The sequence below is a fragment of the Microcaecilia unicolor genome, unplaced genomic scaffold (genome assembly GCF_901765095.1).
Source record: "Microcaecilia unicolor unplaced genomic scaffold, aMicUni1.1, whole genome shotgun sequence".
NCBI classification, from domain to species: domain Eukaryota; kingdom Metazoa; phylum Chordata; class Amphibia; order Gymnophiona; family Siphonopidae; genus Microcaecilia; species Microcaecilia unicolor.
Window position 1 is genome coordinate 97,182 of NW_021963311.1, and position 24,769 is coordinate 121,950.

The following is a 24,769-nucleotide window of genomic DNA, read 5'->3' on the forward strand; positions in this document are numbered from 1 at the left end:
TTATGAGACTTGTTTTGGAGGAGCTAAAGTGTGGATTTATCCTGATGTAACCAAGCAGACCTAACAAAAAGTTTTGGCATTGAAATCAGGGACATGTGATCTAGGGGAGTTATACGCAACCTAGCTATCTCTCTATATAAAAGGCAACCCCAATGTTCTAATGAAGCCTCCACGGAAGTTGAGGCGCCCGAGATATCCGGTGTGCCCCTGAGTGTCTGCACCGCCCTTGCGTCAAAACGTGATGACGTCGAGGGCGGAGCAATGACACTCGAGAGCCGAAACGAAAACGGCACAGGCACGGAGGCGCAGCACACAAAAAACTCCCCACACAGAGCGACGGTCACACGGAGGCAGGCAAGCAGCTCGGAGGGACGGAGGGAGGGGGCCCCTACCATTATAGAACCTGCTGCCATGTTCCATTGTAGTAGTCAACAGAGTAACGTGGAGGGGCATAATTGAACGAAAACGTCTATCTCCATGGGCGTTTATCTCCGAGAACGGGTCCGTGAAGGGGCGGACCGAACCGTATTTTCGAAAAAAAAATAGACGTCCATGTTTTATTCGACAATTTGTGAGCTGGGCGTTTTTGTTTTTCAGCGATAATGGAAAATGAAAGCGCCTAGCTCAAAAACGAATAAATCCAAGGCATTTGTTTGTGGGAGGGTCCAGGATTCGTAGTGCACTGGTCCCCCCTCACATGCCAGGACACCAACTGGGCACCCTAGGGGGCACTTTTACAAAACAAAAAAAAAGGTAAAAGAGCTCCCAGGTGCATAGCACCCTTCCCATGTGTGTTGAGCCCCCCAAATCCCCCTCAAAACCCACTGCCCACAAGTCTACACCATTACTATAGCCCTAAGGGGTGAGGGGGGGCACCTACATGTGGGTACAGTGGGTTTGGGGGGGTTGACGACCTAAGCATTAAGCAGCACAATTGTAACAGGTAGGGGGGGATGGGCCTGGGTCCACCTGCCTGAAGTCCACTGCACCCCCTAACAACTGCTCCAGGGACCTGCATACTGCTGCCAGGGAGGTGGGTATGACATTTGAGGGTGAAATAAAAAGTTGTGAAAAATCATTTTTTGTGGTGGGAGGGGGTTAGTGACCACTGGGGGAGTCAGGGGAGGTCATCCCGATTCCCTCCGATGGTCATCTGGTCATTTAGAGCACTTTTTTGGGACCTGTTCGTGTGAAAAAAGGGTCCAACAAAAGTGTCCTAAATGTTTGCTAAAAACACGTTTATTTTTTTGATTATCGCCCTAACGCGTACATCTCTCCTCGGCCGATAACCACGCCCCAGTTCCACCTTCACCACACCTCTGACACGCCCCCATCAACTTTGTCCGCATCCGCAACGGAGTGCAGTTGAAAACGTCCAAAATCGGCTTTCGATTATACCAATTTATTCGTTTTTGTGAGATAAACGTCTATCTCCCGATTTGGGTCGAAATCTAGGCGTTTTTCTCTTTCGATTATAAGGTGGATAGTAACATAGTAGATGACGGCAGAAAAAGACCTGCACGGTCCATCCAGTCTGCCCAACAAGATAACTCATGTGCTACTTTTTGTATATACCCTACTTTGATTTGTACCTGTCCGCTTCAGGGCACAGACCGTATAAGTCTGCCCAGCACTATCCCCGCCTCCCAACCACCAGCCCCGCCTCCCAACCACCGGCTCTGGCACAGACCGTACAAGTCTGCCCAGCACTATCCCCGCCTCCCAACCACCAGCCCCGCCTCCCAACCACCGGCTCTGGCACAGACCGTACAAGTCTGCCCAGCACTATCCCCGCCTCCCAACCACCAGCCCCGCCTCCCAACCACCGGCTCTGGCACAGACCGTATAAGTCTGCCCAGCACTATCCCTGCCTCCCACTACCAGCTCTGCTATCCAATCTCGGTTAAGCTCCTGAGGATCCATTCCTTCTGAACAGGATTCCTTTATGTTTATCCCACGCACGTTTGAGGCTATAGATGTCCCCTTAAAACCTGTGGTGGGGTGAACGGGAAAATAGCTGTCAGTTGTACTTACAGTCCCAGTAAACAAGAATCACATACGCCCTTAGGATTGTTATGATGCTTCAGTGGAGGAGGGTAACATGCAGGGAGGAAGGTCAACTTTACACCTATTTTTAAGGATGCGTTGAAGTCGTCTCTGGCAAATATCCTGCAAAGGAAACAAGCAAGAGTCAAGATCTCCTGACTCACAAGAAGCACCACATCTGTGGAGTGTCAGAGAGGAGATGAGGAGGAACAGAGAAAGGGTGTCAAATTTTCATTTGTTCACTTCTGGAAGTGGAGGGAGTTGGGAACACTCTTTTACAGAGGAAGGGATGGAAAATTTTCACGCCAGCACATCTGGAGTTGGGGCATAGACGGTCGGTGGCCTAACTGTTTGGGGAGGCTAAAGGGGGCGTGGCCAAGGGTGGGGCCAGGGGCGGGGCTTACATCCATAATTGTCTGACAATACACAGAAAAAAATAAAATAATCACAATTAATACCTTTTATTAAATTTAGATATTAGATATGTATCATAAGTCAAAGAATAAAGGGGTTGCTCAAAGCATGTACTAACCACAATCGCTCAACTGCAAAACACTATGCACAACTTTGTGCAAAAACACACTCAGAACCTTACTGTACCATAATATACACTGGGCAACCCTAATACACCAATATACACCCACATGGAACAATGCAGACCATCAACAATTTGAAACACGGGATCATAATATCACAATTCTCATGTACAGCCACAAAAAACACCCTTTAGGGTGGATAGTGTTCACAATGAGCTCCTTTTATTAACGACCATATCCTTCAAGAGGTAGTGTGTCATGATTTAGGCTCTAAAACCCTTTCTGATGTTTTAGTGCAACCTCAGTAAGCCAACACACCAATCTCTCCACTGCAAAACACTGATATACAAACTTGTGCAAAAACAAACTCATAACCTTACCAAACCATAACAGCACTAATTCCAAGGACAGGACGAGCTAGCACTATAATTACACCGGGCTCTAAAACCACCAGTACACAAAATAGTGTGAACCAAAAAACAAAACAAAAGGGCTGCAAATACTACACGCTAGCAGAATACTGCACCTTGATCACACATGAAAAACACATGACACAACAGATATGAAGGCAAAATACTGAACTGGAAAGTTACCTGAAGAAGTCAGACTCAGCATGCAGCAATATTAGAAAAACTGAAACTTGCATGCAAAATATCACAGATGCACATTTCCAAAAGCTGACATATTCCAATTAATAAATTCTGAATAAAATACTTTTTTCTACCTTTGTTGTCTGATCATTTAGTTTTTCTATTAGCTTTAGTCCCAGTGTCTTCTGTTTTATGCAGTGTCTTCTTTCCATTTGATATTTTTTCTCTCACCCTTTCCACCATTCTTCTGTCTCCTTATGCGTCCTGTCTACCATCTGTAGCCCTGTCCCTATCCTTTCTCCAGTTTCAACATCTGCCCTCAAAGTGTTCCAATCCAGCCCTTAAATTGAGCAATTTACCCTCCATCCATATCCAGCATTTCTCCTCACTCCACTCCCCTCCATCCATGTGCATCTCCTTCCTCTGTCTTCCCTCCCCTCCATCCATGTCCAGAATTTCTCCTCTCTCCCTTCCACTCCATCCATGTGCATTTTTCCTTTGTCTTTCCTTCCCTCCATCCTTGTCCAACATTTCTCCTTTCTTCCCTGCCCTCCATTCCATACATGTCCAACAACTCTCCATTCTCCCCTGCCCTCTCCTCCATCCATCCATATCCAGCAAATTTCCTCTCTCCCCTGCCCCCATTCATCCATCCATGTCCAGCAATTATCCTCTCCTCTCCCTGCCCCTCCCCTCCATCCATCCATGTCCAGCAACTCTCCGTTCTCCCCTCCCCTCTCCTCCATCCATACATATATACATATCCAGCAAATTTCCTCTCTTCCCTGCCCCCTCCATCCATCCATGTCCAGCAATTGTCCTCTCTCCCCTGCCCTCCCCTCCCCTCCATCCATGTCCATGAACTGTCCATTCTCCCCTGCCCTCTCCTCCATCCTCCCATATCCAGCAAATTTCCTCTCTCTCCTACCCCCATTCATCTATCCATGTCCAGCAATTCTCCTCTCTTCCCTGACCTCCCCTCCATCTATTCATCTATGTCCAGCAACTCTCAATTCTCCCCTGCCCTCTCCTCCATCCATCCATCCATACATACATACATATCCAGCAAATTTCCTCTCTTCCCTGACCCTCCATCCATCCATGTCCAGCAATTCTCCTCTCTCTTTCCTGCCCTCCCCTCCATCTACCCATGTCCAGCAATTCTCCTCTCTCTTTCCTGCCCTCCCCTCCATCTACCCATGTCCAGCAATTCTCCTCTCTTCCATGACCTCCCCTCCCTCCATCCATCCATGTCCAGCAACTCTCCATTCTCCCCTTCTCTCTCCTCCATCCATCTCCAGCAATTCTCCTCTCTCTCCTGTCCTTCCCTCCATCTATCCATGTCCAGCAATTCTCCCTTGTTTCTCCCCCCCCCCCCATTGCAGTATCTATCCCTCTCCCTTTTTCCCTCTGGAATGCAGTGTAAATCCCTCCCCCTCGTTCGCCCCCCCCCCCCCAAATGCAGCATTTATCCCTCCCTCTTGCTCCCTCCCTGCAGTCCCTCTAATTTGATTTAGATCACCCATCGCTGCCGGTAGCGGCACGGGCACGCCAACATCGTACTAGTTTGCTTCGGGGCTTTGGCCTGACGCTGACGGCATGACGTGCCCACCTCCTCTGACCAGCCTCCTGCTTCCGCAAGGGCCTGGATGCATCCTAAGGAAGGCTGGTCAGAGGAGGCGGGGCACCGTCCTATCCTCAGCATCAGGCCGAAGCACCGAAGCAAGCTGTAGTCCAGATGTTGGCGTGCCCGTGCGGCTACCGGCAGCGATGGGCGATCTAAATCCAAATTAAGGGGACCGACCACAGGGAGGGAGTGAGAGGGATAGATGCTGCATCGGGGGGGTGAGGGGGATGAGCTAGAGAGAGAGAGAGAGAAAGAGAGACGCTTGGGCTTTGCGGCTGGGGAAGCTTAGCCTCCCCAAGTCTCTTCTACCGGGCGCCTATGAGTTGGGGTATTTTTGTGCACTTTTAATAGAGGGAGGCAGATTGCAGATGTTTTCCCTTGTGTACATTTAAGTGGAGGGAATTTGGTTACACTTCTTTAAAGAGGAAGGGGGTGAAACATTTTTCACTCGTAACATCTGGAGTTGGGGGTATTTTGTGAACTTTGCAGTAGAAGGAGGCAGGTGCAGATGTTTTCACTTGCGCACATGTGGAAGTGGATAGAGTATGGTACACTCCTTTACGGAGGAAGGGGTGGGAATTTTTTCACCTTTGCGCATCTGGAGTTCGGGTATTTTATGCACTCTTGTAATAGAAGGAGGCTGGTGCAGTCAGACGTATTTTTAACCTTTTCATACAAATGAAAGCACCCACAGCTCTCCTGAGGTAAACTTGAAGAACCCCGAGAATCAAGATACCAGCGATATTCAAAGATAATCAGAGCCTAGTTTTAAATAGAAGTGGTTACATCAATGCGAGACACTTCCTATTATCTGTGTTAACTAAGGAAGGAATCATTCACTTATCTGTAACAGCTTTAAATATAAACAAGCACCACCCTGCTGGCCAAACTAGAGAAATACACATCAGAATTAATTTAGGCATTTTACCGGCTTGTTAAAAACACACTGTTTCTATTAGCTTTGCTAGAAATGGAAGGTTAGCTATGAGGGTGATATTTACTGGGCTGATGGGGGTCCAGGTTAGTTTCTTTAACAGTGGCCTAAGAAGAACTATTTTTAGAGGAAGAGGAACAGTGCCCAAAGATAGACTGTTATTACCATAGGTGTAAGAAGTGGGAACAGTCCCAAAGAAGGAGGTTTTAACCAATTTGATGGAAATCTAATATACTAATTGTACCTCCAATGTTCCAATGGTTGGTTGTCTGGGTTCATAACATCCTGATGTCAGCCAGCCTCCAGCGTTCCATTTACTCTCACTGTCCCACCCTTGCGTCAAGACGTAATGACGTCAGAGGGAGGAACAGTGAGAGGGACGGGAACGCGGAGGTGAGCTGATGGACAGGAGGTTACGAATACAAGCAAGAGAAGTGAAGGCAACAGAACGCTGGACATGGATGGGAGGATAGAATCGAGGGACATCGAGGGGAGGGCAGGGCAGCAGAGAATCGACATGGATGGGATGGGAGAAGAGGAGAGAAATGCAGGACACGGATGGGAGGGCAGGGCACATGAGATCGCTCTGACATGGAGGGGATGGGAGGCGACGGTGAGAATCGCGGGACACGGAAGAGAGGGCGGGCAGAGGAGAATCGCTGGACATGGAGTGGAGGCAAGGGAGAGGACAATCGCTAGACATGGAGGGAGGCCAGGCAGAGGAGAATCAATGGAACATGGATGGGATGGGAGGAGAGGAGAGAATTGCGCCAACATGGATAGGAGGGAGGGTACAGGAGAATTGCGGACATGGAGGTGATGGGAGGTGAGGTTGAGACACGGGACAGGAAGGGAGGACAAGGGCAGAGGAAAATCACTGGCATGGAGGGGAGGCCAGGCAGAGGCGAATTGAGGACATGGATGGGATGGAAGGAGAGAATCGTGCAACATGGATGGGAGGGCAGGGTACAAGAGAATCACTGGACATGGAGGTGATGGGAGGAGAGATCATGGGACATCGAGGAGAGGGCAGGGTACAGGACAATCGCTGGACATGGAGGGGATAGGAGGAGAGGAGAGAATCACAGGACACGGAGGGGAGGGAAGGGCAGACGATAATCGCTTGACATGGAGGGGACACCAGAATTGCGGGACATCAAGGGCAGGGCAGTGCAGAGGACAATCACTGGACATGGAGGGGAGGCCAGAACCATGGGATATGGAGGGGAAGGCAGGGCAGAGGAGAATCGCTGGACATAGAGGGAGGCCAAAATCACAGGACACAGAGGGCACAGCAGGGCACAGGAAGATTGCTGGAAATGAAGGGGAGGCCAGAATCGCAGTACACGGAGGGGACGGCAGGGCAGAAGAGAATCACTGCACATGGAGGGGTGGTCAGAATCGCGGGATACGGAGGGGATGGGAGGGGAGGGAAGAATCGCTGGACATGGAGGGGAGGCAGGGGAGAGAGGAAAAATTGCTTTGATGACAGCCTTAAAAACATAATCACCATTACAAGATAGCCTTGCTAGCGCCCATTCATTTGTTTGAGAAACGGGCCTTTTTTACTAGTACGATCATAAAACAACAGTATGAAACATAATATCAAACTCAGAAAACATCAACAAACAATAAAATAATCATAAAACAAACTAAAAATCAAAGGTCTAAACACTGAAAGGATTTCTCCTTCTAACTTTCAGAGGCTTTGCTCCATAATGGCCTCACTGAAAATTTACTAGGGCTGAGTGCCAAAATCTATGCTCATAGTTTCACTAAACTCTTACAGTTGAGTGGAGGAAGTAGCAGACTTTGATCCTGGGGAACTGGATTCTATTCCCACTGCAGCTCCTGGTGACTCAGGGAATGTTGCTACTGTTTCAGATTCTGTTGCTACTATTTGAGATTCTCCATGGAATGTTGCTGCTATTTAACATTCTGTTGCTATTATTTGAGGTTCTACAAGGAAATGTTGTTACTATTTGAGATTCTGTTGCTACTATTGAGATTCTACAGGGAATGTTGTTGCTATTGAGATTCTGTTACTACTATTGAGATTCTACAAGGAATTTTGTTACTATTTGAGATTCTGTTGCTACTATTTGAGATTCTACAGGGAATGTTGCTGCTATTTGAGATTCTGTTGCTACTCTTTGAGATTCTACAGGAATTTTGTTACTATTTGAGATTCTGTTGCTACTATTTGAGATTCTACAGGGAATGTTGCTGCTATTTGAGATTCTGTTACTACTATTGAGATTCTACAGGAATTTGTTACTATTGAGATTCTGTTGCTTCTATTTGAGATTCCTTTGCTACTATTTGATTCTTTTGCTACTATTTGAGATTCTACAGGAATGTTGCTGCATTTGATTTCTGTTGCTACTATTTGAGATTCTACAGGGAATGTTGTCTATTTGAGATTCTGTTGCTACTATTTGAGATTCTACAGGGAATGTTGTGCTATTTGAGATTCTGTTGCTACTATTTGAGATTCTACAAGGAATTTTGTTACTATTTCGGATTCTGTTGCTACTATTTGAGACTCTCCATGGAATGTTGCTGCTATTTCAGATTCTGTTGCTACTATTTGAGATTCTACAAGGAATTTTGTTACTATTTGAGATTCTGTTGCTACATTTTAGATTCTACAGGGAATGTTGTTACTATTTGAGATTCTGTTGCTACTATTTGAGATTCTACAAGGAATTTTGTTACTATTTCGGATTCTGTTGCTACTATTTGAGACTCTCCATGGAATGTTGCTGCTATTTCAGATTCTGTTGCTACTATTTTGAGATCTACAAGGAATTTTGTTACTATTTGAGATTCTGTTGCTACTATTGAGATTCTACAGGGAATGTTGTTACTATTTGAGATTCTGTTGCTACTATTTGAGATTCTGTTGCTACTATTTTAGATTCTGTTGCTACTATTGAGATTCTACAGGGAATGTTGCTGCTATTTGAGATTCTGTTGCTACTATTTGGAGATTCTACAGGGAATGTTTTACTATTTGAGATTCTGTTGCTACTATTTGAGATCTACAAGGAATTTTGTTACTATTTCGGATTCTGTTGCTACTATTGAGACTCTCCATGGAATGTTGCTGCTATTTCAGATTCTGTTGCTACTTTTGAGATTCTACAAGGAATTTTGTTACTATTTGAGATTCTGTTGCTACTATTTGAGATTCTACAGGGAATGTTGTTACTATTTGAGATTCCGTTGCTACTATTTGAGATTTCCGTTGCTACTATTTTGAGATTCTACAGGGAATGTTTGCTGCTATTTGAGATTCTGTTACTACTATTTGAGATCTACAGGGAATGTTGGTTACTATTAGAGATTCTGTTGCTACTATTTGAGATTCCGTTGCTTACTATTTTAGATTCTTTTGCTACTATTTGAGATTCTACAGGGAATGTTGCTGCTATTTGAGATTCTGTTGCTACTATTTGAGATTCTACAGGGAATGTTGTTACTATTTGAGATTCTGTTGCTACTATTTGAGATTCTGTTGCTACTATTTGAGATTCTGTTGCTACTATTTGAGATTCTACAGGGAATGTTGCTGCTATTGAGATTCTGTTGCTACTATTTGAGATTCTACAGGGAATGTTGTTACTATTTGAGATTCTGTTGCTACTATTTGAGATTCTACAAGGAATTTTGTTACTATTTTCGGATTCGTTGCTACTATTTGAGACTCTCCATGGAATGTTGCTGCTATTTCAGATTCTGTTGCTACTATTTGAGATTCTACAAGGAATTTTGTTACTATTTGAGATTCTGTTGCTACTATTTGAGATTCTACAGGGAATGTTGTTACTATTTGAGATTCTGTTGCTACTATTTGAGATTCCGTTGCTACTATTTGAGATTCTACAGGGAATGTTGCTGCTATTTGAGATTCTGTTACTACTATTTGAGATTCTACAGGGAATGTTGTTACTATTTGAGATTCTGTTGCTACTATTTGAGATTCTACAAGGAATTTTGTTACTATTTGAGATTCTGTTGCTACTATTTGAGATTCTACAGGGAATGTTGTTACTATTTGAGATTCTGTTGCTACTATTTGAGATTCCGTTGCTACTATTTTAGATTCTTTTGCTACTATTTGAGATTCTACAGGGAATGTTGCTGCTATTTGAGATTCTGTTGCTACTATTTGAGATTCTACAGGGAATGTTGTTACTATTTGAGATTCTGTTGCTACTATTTGAGATTCTACAAGGAATTTTGTTACTATTTGAGATTCTGTTGCTACTATTTGAGATTCTACAGGGAATGTTGTTACTATTTGAGATTCTGTTGCTACTATTTGAGATTCTGTTGCTACTATTTTAGATTCTGTTGCCACTATTTGAGATTCTACAGGGAATGTTGCTGCTATTTGAGATTCATGTTGCTACTATTTGAGATTCTACAGGGAATGTTGTTACTATTGAGATTCTGTTGCTACTATTTGAGATTCTACAAGGAATTTTGTTACTATTTCGGATTCTGTTGCTACTATTTGAGACTCTCCATGGAATGTTGCTGCTATTTCAGATTCTGTTGCTACTATTTGAGATTCTACAAGGAATTTTGTTACTATTTGAGATTCTGTTGCTACTATTTGAGATTCTACAGGGAATGTTGTACTATTTCAGATTCTGTTGCTACTATTTGAGATTCTACAGGGAATGTTGTTACTATTTGAGATTCTACAAGGAATTTTGTTACTATTTCGGATTCTGTTGCTACTATTTGAGATTCTGTTGCTGCTATTTGAGATTCTACAGGGAATGTTGGTACTATTTCAGATTCTCCATGGAATGTTGGTACTATTTGAGATTCTACAGGGAATGTTGCTACTATTTGAGATTCTGTTGCTACTATTTGAGATTCTACAGGGAATGTTGCTGCTATTTGAGATTCTGTTGCTACTATTTGAGATTCTGTTGCTACTATTTGAGATTCCGTTGCTACTATTTAGATTCTTTTGCTACTATTGAGATTCTACAGGGAATGTTGCTGCTATTTGAGATTCTGTTGCTACTATTTTGAGATTCTCCATGGAATGTTTGCTGCTATTTAAGATTCTGTTGCTGCTATTTGAGATTCTACAGGAATGTTGGTACTATTCAGATTCTCCATGGAATGTTGGTACTATTTGAGATTCTACAGGGAATGTTGCTACTATTTGAGATTCTGTTGCTACTATTTGAGATTCTGTTTCTACTATTTGAGATTCTACAGGAATGTTGCTGCTATTTGAGATTCTGTTGCTGCTATTTGAGATTCTGTTTCTACTATTTGAGATTCTACAGGAATGTTGCTGCTATTTGAGATTCTCCATGGAATGTTGCTACTATTTGAGTTTCTACATGGAATGTTGCTGCTATTTGAGATTCTGTTGCTACTATTTAAGATTCTCCATGAAACGTTGCTACTATTTGAGATTCTCCATGGAATGTTGCTACTATTAGAGATTCTGCAGGGAATGTTGCTACTATTTGAGATTCTGTTGCTGCTATTTGAGATTCTACATGAATTGCTGCTAGTGGAGGAGTACCCTAGTGGTTAGTGCAGTGGACTTTGATCCTGGGGAACTGGGTTCAATTCCCTCTGCAGCTCCTTGTGACTCTGGCTAAGTCACTTAACCCTCCATTGCCCCAGATACAAATAATACCTGTATATACTGTGTAAACCATTTTCAATGTAGTTGCAAAAACCACAGAAAGGCAGTATATCAAGTCCTATTCCCTTTTTCTCCCCCCCCCCCCCTTACATTTAGGATTAAAAAAAAGTGAGTGTCAACCAGGAAGGATTTAGGGAAAGAAGTTATGAGCTTGGCACTGATTTTTCATCTCTAGGTCTCATCATCTCATCCCAATACAACACATATAAACTCACAAACATAAACACCCCAGGTTATACCCTTCCTATCGCAGACAGCCTGAAAATTCTCGGAGTAACAATCGACCGGAATCTCTCACTAGAGAACTAAGTAAAATCTACCATAAAGAAAATGTTTCACTCAATGTGGAAACTTAAACGGGTGAAACCATTCTTCCCGAAGGAAACATTCTGCAACTTGATCCAATCAATGGTACTAAGCCATGCAACGGAATCTATGCGGGTTGCAAAGAACAAATTATAAAGAAACTTCAGACCGCTCAAAACATAGCAGCCAGGCTTATATTTGGAAAAACTGCACTGGCTCCCAATCAAAGAACGTATTGCTTTCAAAATCTGCACCCTGGTTCACAAAATCATCTACGGCGAAGCCCCTGGATACATTGACAGACCTCATAGACCTGCCAACCAGAAACACAACAAGATCAGCACGAACATATTTAAATCTTCACTACACAAGCAGCAAAGGACTCAATACAAATCAACATACGCATCCAGCTTTTCTTATTTAAGCGCACAAGTATGGAACGCATTGCCAAAAATAGTAAAAACAATGTACGACCACTAAAAACAAACCTATTCAGGAAGGCATATCCCACTAACCCAACATAAAAGCCTGAGTACCTGCAACACAACAAAACCAAAGATCGTAATGGACACACCCCAAGTTCCCCTATATACCTACCATACATGAACCTTATTCTACACAATAACACCTTGTATTTGTTCATACCGGAACTGGCGAACGCCATTACGGTACTGTGTAAGCCACATTGAGCCTGCAAATAGGGGGGAAAATGTGGGATACAAATGTAACAAATAAATGAATAATTTCACTCAGAAATCTATAAACAGTAAATTTAGCAGAAAATAGCAATGCCTGATTACCACTGTGTTTCCACCACACTAGAAAAAAATTTAAAATTTTCCAGAACGCGGGAAATGGCGCTCACTAGACTTGGAACTAACGCCGCCAGTCACGTTGGACTAACAGTAGTTCAGATTTAGCATGTGGTAAGCCCGTGTTGGGCTTACTGACGCTTTTTAAAAAAACCCTTAAAAATCTAAATTCAGAGACTCAGCTTTTTGAATACTGTAAAGTGAGATGATAATGGGAAAAGTATGTGACAAATTTCAAGAGGATTGTTCCTCAGACTGGTTCTAGTGGAGGTAGGGGGTATTTTGAAATGATTCTGCCACTATGGTCGAACAGATTAGATAGGTGGAGCTTGTTCTTGCTTTACAGCCATCAAACGTATGACCAAAAGTGTAAAAATTGGGGATTGCGGTACTACCCCCGTCCTCTGACAATCCACCAGGAAATATGGGGTGTGGATCGGATAATGATTTGAGTTCAGGTTGTGGAGATTTGGTGTCAGGAATGTTGTCGGGGAGAAGTAACTAAATTTATATTTACCAAGGGTTTTTTAGCAGAGACACTTGGAATGTCAAAACCTGAAAAAGAAGAAAACATGGGTAAGAATGATGGATATTTAACATATCACCATCTGTTTGAATAAGAATGGAATATTCAGCACTGGCAGTCTCCACCTCTCTTGCTAAAATATTGTTTCATCCATCCTTTCCTTCCTTTCACAGTACTAAAGATAAATATCTGACCTTCCAGACAAATCACCCAGTACTGACTCATCTTCGAAAGAGATCACTGATGATGTAGTGACCTTCAAGAGAAATCACCCACAAGTCAGTGGTCTTCAAGAGAAATCACCGACTATCTACTGACCTCATAGAGAACTCACTCAATATCGATTCATCTTTCAGAAAAATCACTGATCTTGTAGTGACCTTCAAGAATGGGAAAGGGGAGGGGACTTGATATACTGCCTTTCTGTGGTTACAATTAAAGAAGTTTACGTATTATATACAGGTACTTATTGTGCATCTGGGGCGATGAGGGCTATGTAACTTGCCCAGAGTCACAAGGAGCTGCAGTGGGAATTGAATCCCATCACCCAGGTTCTGAGGCTGCTACACTAACTACTAGTCCATTCCCTACACACCCGAGGAGAAGTTGCCCACTACCTGTTGGCTATCTGTGACCCCAAAGAGAAATCACCCTACTACTACTACTACTTAACATTTCTAAAGAGCTACTAGGGTTACACAGCGCTGTACAATTTAACAAAGAAGGACAGTCCTTGCTCAAAGGAGCTTACAATCTAAAGGACAAAATATGCAGTCAATCAAATTGGGCAGGCTATCTATGACCCCAAAGAGAAATCACCCAAAACAATTCTATAAAACAGTATATGCTCCTGACTTATAGATAGATAGATATGTGTGTGTCAGGAGCATAGCCATGGGGGGGGGGTCTTGGGGACACAGGCCCCCCAATCTTGGCTCAGCCCCCCCCCACTCTCCCAGCATCCATGCATCCACTGCCTCTCTCTCCTCCCATTCATTTTTACCCATTTCTCTCTCCTCCCTCTCCACCCATCCATATTACCGGGGGTTGGCACAGGAAACAGTCATTAGCAGCAAGCAGAAACCTGCGATCCTGCATTTCTTTTTGGGTTATTAGTGCGGCCTGGCAGAGCTGCAAGAGGAAGGAGGAAGGAAAATTATGCTGCTTGACGTCAGTACATGGAAGGGAACAGAGAAAGAAATGGGTAATAGGGGCTGCATGGTGAGGGAGAGAGAAACTGGGTAAGACTACATGGGAGGGGGGGGGGGGAAAGGAGAGAGACAGAGAGACCACAGAGGCAATACTAAATGGGGGGAGAGATAATTTGCTAAAATCTTCTCTCAGTATGTGTCGGCGGCCAAAAAAGCAAAGTGGATGCTAGGAATATTAGGAAAGAGATGGTGAATAGACCGGAAAAATACTATAATGCCTTTGTATCGCTCCATGTTGTGACCGCACCTTGAGTATTGCGTTTAGTTCTAGTCACCGTATCTCATAAAAGATAAAGTGGAATTAGAGAAGGTTCCGAGAAGAGCGACCAAAATGATAAAGGGGATGGAACTGTTCTCATATGAGGAAAGGCTAAAGAGGGTAGGGTCTTCAGCTTGGAAAAGAGGTGGATGAGGGGACTTTTGATTGAGGTCTGTAAAATTCTGAGTGGCGTAGAATGAGTAGAACTGAATCGATTGTTGGTCGTTCCAAAAGTACAAAGACTAGGGACACTCAATGAAGTTACATGGAAATACTTTTAAAACAAATAGGAGGAAATATTTTTCACTCAACAAATAGTTAAGCTCTGGGAACTCTTGTCGAGGATGTAGCAACGGTGGTTAGCGTACCTGGGTTTAAAAAAGGTTTGAACTAGTTCCTGGAGGAAAAGTCCATAGTCTGCTATTGAGACAGATATGGGGAAGCAACAGCTTGTCATGGGATTGGTAGCATGGAATGTTGCCATTGTTTGGGTTTCTGCCAGGTACTTGTGACTGTTCGAAACTCGATACTGGACTAGATGGACCATTGGTTTGACCCAGTATTGGTACTCTTATGTTCTTAAGTACTACTGCATGGTGGGTGGGTTGGGGGGAGAGAGAGAGAAATAGGAGCAAGGCTGGATGGAAGAGAGAAAGGCAAGGGAAAAAGCTAAATGGCGGAGGGAGTAGAGAGTCAGGATAGTGCTGCATGCTAGGGGGAGAATGAAAGACACGCAATGCTGGAAGGGGGATTAGGAGAGACAGAGGAGATGCTGAACGGGAGAGAGAGGCAATACTGTGTGGAAGGGCAGAGAGGGAAAGAGAGAGAGAGAGAGAGACAGAGAGCAATGCTGGATATGAGGAGAGAGAGAAAGCGATAAGGACAATGCTCAGTGGTACAGGGGGAGGTGGGAAGAAAGAGAGATGGGGGAAATGCTGTATTACGGGTTTAGACAAAGACAGAGGCAATGCTGGATGATGGGACAGGGGAGAAAGACAGAGGAAAGACTGGATGGTGGGGTAGGGGAGAGAGAAAGGGGATGCTGGAAGCAGGTTGAGAGATAGAGAGAGAGACAGAGAGGGAGAAGATGCTGGATGGCCGGTTGGCTGTATAACTCCTGGATCCCCCCCCACCCCCCCACTTGGATTGCCTTTTTTTTTTAATTTGCAAAACTTTTTATTAAATCATCAACAGTACAAAACCATGGAGATCAATTCTCCTATATAATTCAAGACAACAACACTCAAGCCTTGCCAACAATCATTTTTCCCCTCCCTCTTCCTCCCCCTCCCCAAAACCCGTTCTACCCTCCGTTCCCACCCTCTCTCCCCCCGCCCCATGCTAGTACCTGAATTCCTCACTCTCACTCTACTCTTTGCAAGATCTCCCCTCCAAATGTAGCCATTCCTCTGCATTGGGTGGATTGCCTTTTTTCTCTGGTGTTTGCACTGTATGAAAACTCTTGTTTCTTGGGGGTCCAGTGTAATGTTTCTCTACATATTTCTAATTTTACCCCACCCCCCTTGTTTACTAAGCCATGCTAGCAGCTGCCGTACGCTAATGATGACACAGTCCATTGCCTTTGAATGGGTTGTATCGGAATTGCCACGTGGCTCAGTAAACAGGAGGGGGGGGGGGGGTAGTTTGTGGTTACTTATTCTGTACTTGAGAGTCTACCTGAGTTTGTGTATTCTGTTAGCATTCAATGTCTGGGTAGGATTGATCTGTTCTAATCCAGCTAGATGGATTGATGTTCTACTGCCAACTGCAATATTTACGTTGTTGAGTGTTCCTAGGTTGTGTTTCTTCTGAAAGTTAGTGGTGGGAGAGAGGGATATGTTAGAGACGTTTAAATACCTCAGTGATCTTAACATACAGGGGTGAGTCTTTTCAATTGAAGGAAACCTCTGGAATGAGAGGGAATAGGATAAAGTTAAGAGGAAATATGCTTAGGAGGAATCTAAGAAAATAGTCTTTCATGGAAAGAGTGGTGGAAGCATGGAATGGCCTCCTGGGCTTTGTAAACAGGGGGGGGGGGGGGGGGGGTTAGATTGTGAGCCCCTCAGGCACAGGGGAATACTTGCTCCATCTGAATATAACTCATCTTAGAAAACAGTGTGAGCTAAATGCTTACATAGGAAAGATCTGACAAAGTTTCTCATGAGCAGCTACAGAGGAAATGAAAACTTCGTGGGTAAGAGGATTGGAAATTGGCAAAAGATAGAAAGCAGAGAGTAGGGTTAAATCATCCTTTCAATGGAGGAGAGTAAAAAGTGGAGTACCACAGGAGTCTATACCGGGACCAGTGCTTTATAATATCTTTATAGGTAATTAGTTTGATTTATTCATTAATTTGGCTGGTTATGCTTATAGGGGAAGGGGGGTAGGATGGAGGGAGGAGGCAGTGGCCCAGAAGCTATATCAGAGTTTGTCCCCTTTTAAGAGGTGACTGTACCTGGAATGCTGGAAAGTACCAGAGTGATCAGCAGAAAAAGTGACAGCTCCATCCATGATCTTGCTGTGAAGTCCGCTCTCGCTTCTCTCTCTCTCTCTCTCTCTCTCTCTCGCTCTGATCTCTAGATCTACAATCCATGCTCTATATATACTGGAAGTCACTCCACCCTCATTGGGGGAAGAAACCGGAAGATTGATAGACGTAATAAGATTAGTACCTCATTATCAGAGGACATGAAAATATTCTTGAGGAAAGAATATCAGGAATAAATTGCTCGCTCTCTCTAGGACATCACGTGTGCTACTGGTTTTTGGACAGGACAGGAGATGACTGTGCCCAGAACTTACAGAATAATATTTTAACCAGAACTGTAGAACCCTTCCAGGCTGGACTTCTCCCGGACCTCCATTATCCCCTGAACATTACACATCTTTCCTCCTGCATGCAGCTGTTTGGCTGAGGGTCTAGTGGGGACTGGGGGTGATGCCTGGTGCTTTATAACAATAATACCATGATGATGCCTGGTTGCTTCTCCCAAACTGCCTAGCACCAGAGCCCCTACTGCAGCGTATCAAATCCTGAAGTAAAATTTTTATTTGCTAAAATACCACAACACTTTGACTTGGTAGCCAGGAGCCTAAGTTGATGGCTCAGGCAACAGAGGATTAAGGGGGTCCTTTTACAAAGATGAGATAAAAAGTGGCCTGCAGTAGTGTGGGCGTGGTCTTTTGTGCACACGCTGTGCCACCTTTTACCTTGGCTGGGAAAAAACAACATTTTGAAGGGTCTGAAATTGGGACTTAGCGGTAAGGGCTCACATGTTCCCCCTGCGGTAACCAAAAGTGGCCGCAGTGCCGATTAATGCAGAGAATGCCCCCCGGGGTAGAAATAGAAAAATATTTTCTTCCACAGGATTGGGTGCAGGCGAAACTCGGAATTACCGCTAGTGCATGCATCTGTCTTAGGCCTGCAGAATTCTACAAAATGCAATACATAGGATGACTTGTTAGAAGGTTGTGTGACTAACCCCCTCCCACCCTCAAAAAACATCTGTAAAAATATTTTGTGCCAGCCTTAGATGTCATAGGTCCATCATAGCAGTATGCAGGTTCTTGGATCAGTTTTAATGGGTGAATGCACTTCAGACAGGCGGACCCAGCCCCATCCCCCCACCCACCTGTTACGTTTGTGGAGGAAACAGTGAGCCAACTACTACTCATCATTTCTATAGCACTACTAGACGTACGCACCGCTGTACACCTGAACATGAAGAGACAGTCTCTGCTCGACAGAGCTTACAATCTAATTAGGACAGACAAACCCTCCAAAACCCACCGCAAACCCACTGCACCCATATCTAGGTGCCCCCCTTCACCTGTAAGGGCTATTGTAGCGGTGTACAGTTGTGGGTAGTGGGTTTTGGGGGTCTCAGCACACAAGGTAAGGGAGCTATGTACCTGGGAGCATTTTATGAAGTCCACTGCAGTGCCCCCTAGGATGCCCGGTTGGTGTCCTGGCATGTCAGAGGGACCAGTGCACTAGAAATGCTGGCTCCTCCCATGACCAAATGGCTTGGATTTGGTCGTTTCTGAGATGGATGTCCTTGGTTTCCATTATCGCCAAAAATCAGAAACGGCCAAGTCTAGGGACGACCAAATTTAAGGATTTGGACGTCCCTGACAGTATTTCGAAACGAAAGATGTACGTCCATCTTGTTTCGAAAATACGGGGTTCCTGCCCTTGGGATGGGACGTTGTGTGAGGACGTCTTCATGAAAACGTGGATGCCCCCTTTTGAAAATGCCCCTCATGGTAACGTAGTAAAAGACAGCAGATAAAGACCTGACAATATAAACCATTTTACATGGTATGTGATACTTCATATGTATACCCGAGTTTGATTTGTCCTTAGTAGACAGAGACTGTCAGGAGAGAGAGCAGAACAAACGCGTTGCAGATGAACTGCATAGAAAAAAATCTTAAAACTGTGTTTCAAAATTAACGATTTGGAAATTTTGGCAAATCAAAAAAATCCGTCTGCCATGTTGTGCCTCTGTTGGACATTTTTCCCAAAAAAAGCACAATACATATTATGCTGCTTACCTGAGAAATAAGCAGTGGATTTTAACACAATATTCGAGGTGCCGTCATGCCATGAGCGATATAAAGGCATTTAACATCCTCATTTTGTTTTCCATTCCTTTTCTAATAATACCTAACATTCTATTTGCTTTCTTACCCACCGCTGCACACTGAGCAGAGGGTTTCAACGTATCATCAATGCCGACACCTAGATCCCGTTCCCTGTCGGTGACTCCTAACGTGGAATCTTGTATTATGTAGCTATAATTCAGGTTCCTCTGTCCCACATGCATCACTTTGGACTTGCTCATATTAAATGTCATCTGCCATTTAGACGCCCAGTTTCCCAGTCTCGTAAGGTCCTCTTGTAAGTTTTCACAATCCTTTCACAATTTAACAACTTTGAATAACTTTGTGTTGTCAGCAAATGTAACTAACTCACCAATTACTCCCATCTCTAGATCATTTACAATTACCCCTGGGGAACCCCTCTATCTTCCCTTCTCTATGAGAATACTGACCATTTAACCTACTCTCTGTTTTCTATCTTTTGGATAAAGAATAAACATCCTTTGTTTTTATTTGTTGTAGTGCAAATGGTCTTAATCCAGCTGTCCAGTTTCTAAAAGATAACAGTTGAGAGGAGTTGTCTGCATAGTACTGCTGGCCTGATTGGACTCCGCTGGCCACAGGAACAGGCGCAAACAATACCTTATCTTGATTTGTATCTGTCTTTTTCAGGGCCCAACACTAGCCCCGCCTCTCCCCACCAGCTCTGCTATGCCATCTCCGCTAAGCTCCTGAGGATCCATTCCTTCTGAACAGGATTCCTTTATGTCTATCCCATGCATGTTTATTTTATTTTTATTTTTGTTACATTGGTACCCCGCGCTTTCCCACTCATGGCAGGCTCAATGCGGCTTACATGGGGCAATGGAGGGTTAAGTGACTTGCCCAGAGTCACAAGGAGCTGCCTGTGCCTGAAGTGGGAATCGAACTCAGTTCCTCAGTTCCCCAGGACCAAAGTCCACCACCCTAACCACTAGCCCACTCCTCCACTTGAATTCCGTTACCGTTTTCATCTCCACCACCTCCCGCGGGAGGGCATTCCAAGCATCCACCACTCTCTCCGTGAAAAAATACTTCCTGACATTTTCTTGAGTACTTCGGTACATATTCTCTGATACCTTAAATATTGTGAGGAGGGTAAATGTCATTTGATGGCTTTGATAGGGTAGAAATGAATTGCGATCTGTCTTCTTAATATGGACTTCTGTAGAATATGTTTCTTTGACTAGTCGCACCAATACATTTCAAAAAGCAATATGTTGCTGTGACTATTGCATGGTGAATTTATATGTACATCCTGGTGGTTCAACCATTGATAGAACTCATGGAGGCTCTGTTCATCACATTTCCATCATACAAATATGTCATCGATATATCGATACCATGAGTAAATGTAAGATGACCAATGATTTTCATCGACCGTGTTTGTTCAAAATGGGTCATCTATAAACATGCTACTGATGTGGCAAATGTAGAAAAAAAATCTAAACAGAAAAACACACAAAAAGTCACATCCCAGGTACACATCTTCAAATAATGTTATTATTATTATAACCAGAACAAGATGAGCAGTTTTTAATCCACAATAGGACATTTCCTCCTATCCCATGACCCTCCAATTTCCTCTGTAGCCTTTCATGAGGTACCTTGTCAAACGCCTTTTGAAAATCCAGATACACAATATCAACCGGTTCCCCTTTGTCCACATGTTTGTTTACTGCTTCAAAGAATTGAAGTAAATTGGTCAGGCAAGATTTCCCCACACAAAAGCCGTGCTGACTTGGTCTCAGTAATCCATGTCCTCGGATGTGCTCTGTAATTTTGTTTTTAATAATAGCCTCTACCATTTTCCCCCGGCACCGACGTCTATAACTTCCCGGATCTCCCCTGGAGCCTTTTTTAAAAATGGCACCAGTCCCAGTACAGAACCCTGTGACAACCCACTATCTTTATTTCTCCATCGAGAACATTGACTTTTAAGCCTCTCTCTGTTTCTCAAACTTTTGCCTGTTTGCAACAGTGGCCAATCCAGGTCACAAGTACCTGGCAAGATCCCAAAACAGTACAATACATTTTGAGCTGCTTATCCCGGAAAGAAGCAGTGGATTTTCCCATGTCCATTTTAATAATGGCCTATTGACGTTTCTTTATGGAAGGTATCCAAACCTTTTCTAAACTCTGCTACGCTAAATGCTTTTTACCACATTCTCTGGCAATTAATTCCAGAGTTTAATTACTTGAAGAGTGAAAAAATATTTTCTCTGATTTGTATTAAATTTACTACTTTGTAGATTCATTGCGAGCCCCCAAGTCCTAGTATTTTTGGAAAGAGTGAACAAGCGATCACGTCTACCCCTTCCACTCCACTCAGTATTTATATCATAAGTCCCCTTAGGCGTCTTTTCTCCAAGCTGATGAGCCCAAGCCATTTCAACCTTTCCTCATGCGGAAGTCATCCCATCCCCTCTACCATTTTCGTCACCCTTCTCTGTACCTTTCCTAATTCCACTATATCTTTTTTGAGATGCGGTGACCAGAATTACACACAGTATTCACTGACTCATCCTTATTAATGTGTTTAATAACATCTCTACTTGCTGGATGTGCCCCATTTATTCACAATCCAGGTCACAAGTGTATGAGATGAGTTCCATCCCCTTTATGCATTTAGTAATAGCAGAAGGATCTTGGGTAACATGATGACGAAAAAACATGATAATTGTAAGCAAGCAAATATTGTAAGGCAGTTCTGAATATGTGTACAGAAGTTCATATTTGTTCATCCTTGTTAAAGAAATGGGTTTTCAGTAGAATTCGGAAGTTGGCTAGTTCATACATCGTTTTAAAGTTGCGCGGCATCACATTCCACAGTTGTGTACTCAGATAGGAAAAGGTTGACACATGCGTTAGTTTGTATTTAAGACCTCCAGTCCTGCCTCCCACCACCGGCTCTGGCACAGACCGTATAAGTCTGCCCAGCACTATCCCCGCCTCCCAACCTCCAGCCCTGCCTCCCACTACTGGCTCTGCTATTCAATCTCGGTTAAGCTCCTGAGGATCCATTCCTTCTAAACAGGATTCCTTTATGTTTATCCCACGCATGTTTGAATTCCGTTACCGTTTTCATCTCCACCACCTCCCGGGGGAGGGCATTCCAAGCATCCACCACTCTCTCCGTGAAGAAATACTTCCTGACATTTTTCTTGAGTCTGCCCCCCTTCAATCTCATTTCATCTTGTTTAAATGGGATGTACATCGTTACGTCATCTGCGTATATGTATGGGTTAAGGTTTTGGTTTGATAGTAGTTTCGCCAAAGGTATCATCATTAAGTTGAATAGAGTCGGTGAGAGGGGGGGATCCTTGTGGAACTCCACATTCAGGTATCCATGTAGCTGATGTAGTCGAATTAGATGTCACTTGGTATGATCGTGTAGTTAGGAACCCCTTGAACCAATTGAGAACATTTCTTCCAATTCCGAAATACTCGAGGATATTTAATAGTATTCCATGATCACCATATCGAAGGCGCTAGACATATCAAATTGTAGCAGTAGTATGTTCTTGCCAGTTGCAATCATTGTTTAAATTTGTTCATGAGAGGAACTAGTACCGTTTCCGTGCTGTGGTTAGACCAAAATCCTGACTGGGAGTCATGTAGTATTGAGAATTTGTTTAAATAGTTTGTGAGTTGTTTGGTTACCATCCCTTCCATTAGTTTGGTTATTAAAGGTATGGATGCTACTGGTCTGTAGTTGGTTAGTTCACTGGCACTCTTTGCGTCTTTGGGTATAGAAGTGAGTAGAATGTTTCCTTTCTCCTTCGGGAAGAGTCCAATTTGTAGCATATAGTTTACGTGATTCGTGAGGTCTGTTATAAATTGATGAGGGGCAAATGTCATAAGGTTCTTTGGGCATATATCTAATTTGCCGTGAGATTTGGCAAATCTTTTGAGCATTTGGGATATAAGATCCTTTGATAATATCTCGAATTTGGTCCAGGTTCTGTCTGCAGGGTATACACCAGGGCCTGGATCTAGACAGTCAAGGAGTTCGGCATAATCGGTGGTGCTGATTGGTATTTTAGGTCGTAGTTGTACGATTTTCTCATTGAAGTATCTTGCGAGATTGTCTGCTCCTGGTGTGTCTTTGTTGCTGGTTGTGATTGGTGTGGTATCTAGTAGTTTATTCACAAGTTGGAAGAGTTTGTGTGTGTCTTTGTAGTTCGGTACGATTTCATTTTATAAAATAATCTTTTAGTTTGCCTTATGGTATATTTATATTTTCTTTGAAGTTGTTTCCAGGCGTTAAGTGTTGGGTCGTCTTTCTTTTTTTTCCACGCACGTTCTAACCTTCTAACTTGTGTTTTGAATTGTTTCAGTTCTTCAGTGAACCATGGTGTTGAGTTCTTCCTGTATGCGGTTCTGGTTTGTGTTGGGGCAATGTTGTCTAATATTGTTCTGCATCTATCGTCCCATTCTAGGAGGAATTGGGTTGTGTCCTGCCTTTGTTGTCCATCCGTTATAGTAGATTTGTTGCCAGAATATTACTGGGTCTATTTTTCCTCTCGTGGTGTAGGTTGTTCGTTCTTGTTTTTTAATTGTGGTTTTCGTTTGTCATTGAAGGGAGATGTATGCTTTATAATGGTCTGACCATGGTGCGGGCATCCATCTTGTATCTGTTAGTAGAAGGTTTGAGTCTGGATCGAATTTGTGTGTGATGATATCTAGTGTGTGTCCTTTTATGTGTGTTGGTTGTGTATTTGGTGCATGAAGATCCCATAGTTGTAGGAACTCTTTGCATTCTTGGGTGCTTGTTAAGGTAGGTGTCACGTTTCAAAGCTGGAAACTGGGTTTGTGAGCCGAGGAGAGCAGCAGCAGGCAAAACCACCCCCAAACCAGGGACAGGACAGAACAGGACTGGAACCCCGGACTGGAGTTGCAGCTGAGGCAAGCAGGCTAGATCAGGCAAAGTAGGAACCCTAGTCTTCACCTGCGCTTAGCCGCTGTCCCCCAGAAGTTAAGCCTCTGGGTTCAAGCGACCGGCAGGACTTTGCAGGGCAGGGCAGGGCAGGAGCTGGATACCCACAGGCTGAACAAGGACTAAGGGTCAGAGGGGAAAGGAATCCACAGGGACAGCAAGGCAGAAGCCTGGGCTAGAACTCACAGAAAAACAATACAACACAAGGCAGGGAATAGACAAGCCAGGGGACAGAAACTGGAAGCTGCAAGCAGCCTCTAAACAGGGGGAAAAACACTGACTAACAAGACACAGAACTAAAAGCTGCAGAGCAGCCACTAAGACACAAGCAGACAAAGACTAAACACAAAACTAAAGCCCAGAGACAAGACTAGCAAACTAACAACAACCTAAACTAACTACACACTGATTACTACTACTACTACTACTACTATTTAGCATTTCTAAAGCGCTACAAGGCATACGCAGCGCTGCACAAACATAGAAGAAAGACAGTCCCTGCTCAAAGAGCTTACAATCTAATAGACAATCAATTAATGTGAACGGGAAGGAAGAGAGGAGGGTAGGTGGAGGCGAGTGGTTACAGGTGGTTACGAGTCAAAAGCAATGTTAAAGAGGTGGGCTTTCAGTCTAGATTTAAAGGTGGCCAA

General features: G+C 43.7%; 1 long non-coding RNA gene across 1 annotated transcript; it reads right to left on the bottom strand.

Moving 5' to 3' along the window:
- Positions 1 to 2,088: 2,088 nt before the first annotated feature.
- On the bottom strand, positions 2,089 to 17,029 carry LOC115459179. The gene is made up of 3 exons (XR_003940212.1): positions 16,992 to 17,029; positions 13,058 to 13,095; positions 2,089 to 2,169 (listed from the first exon to the last, which is right to left on the bottom strand). It is a non-coding gene; the product is annotated as an uncharacterized LOC115459179 (long non-coding RNA).
- Between the last annotated feature and the right edge of the window lie 7,740 nt (positions 17,030 to 24,769).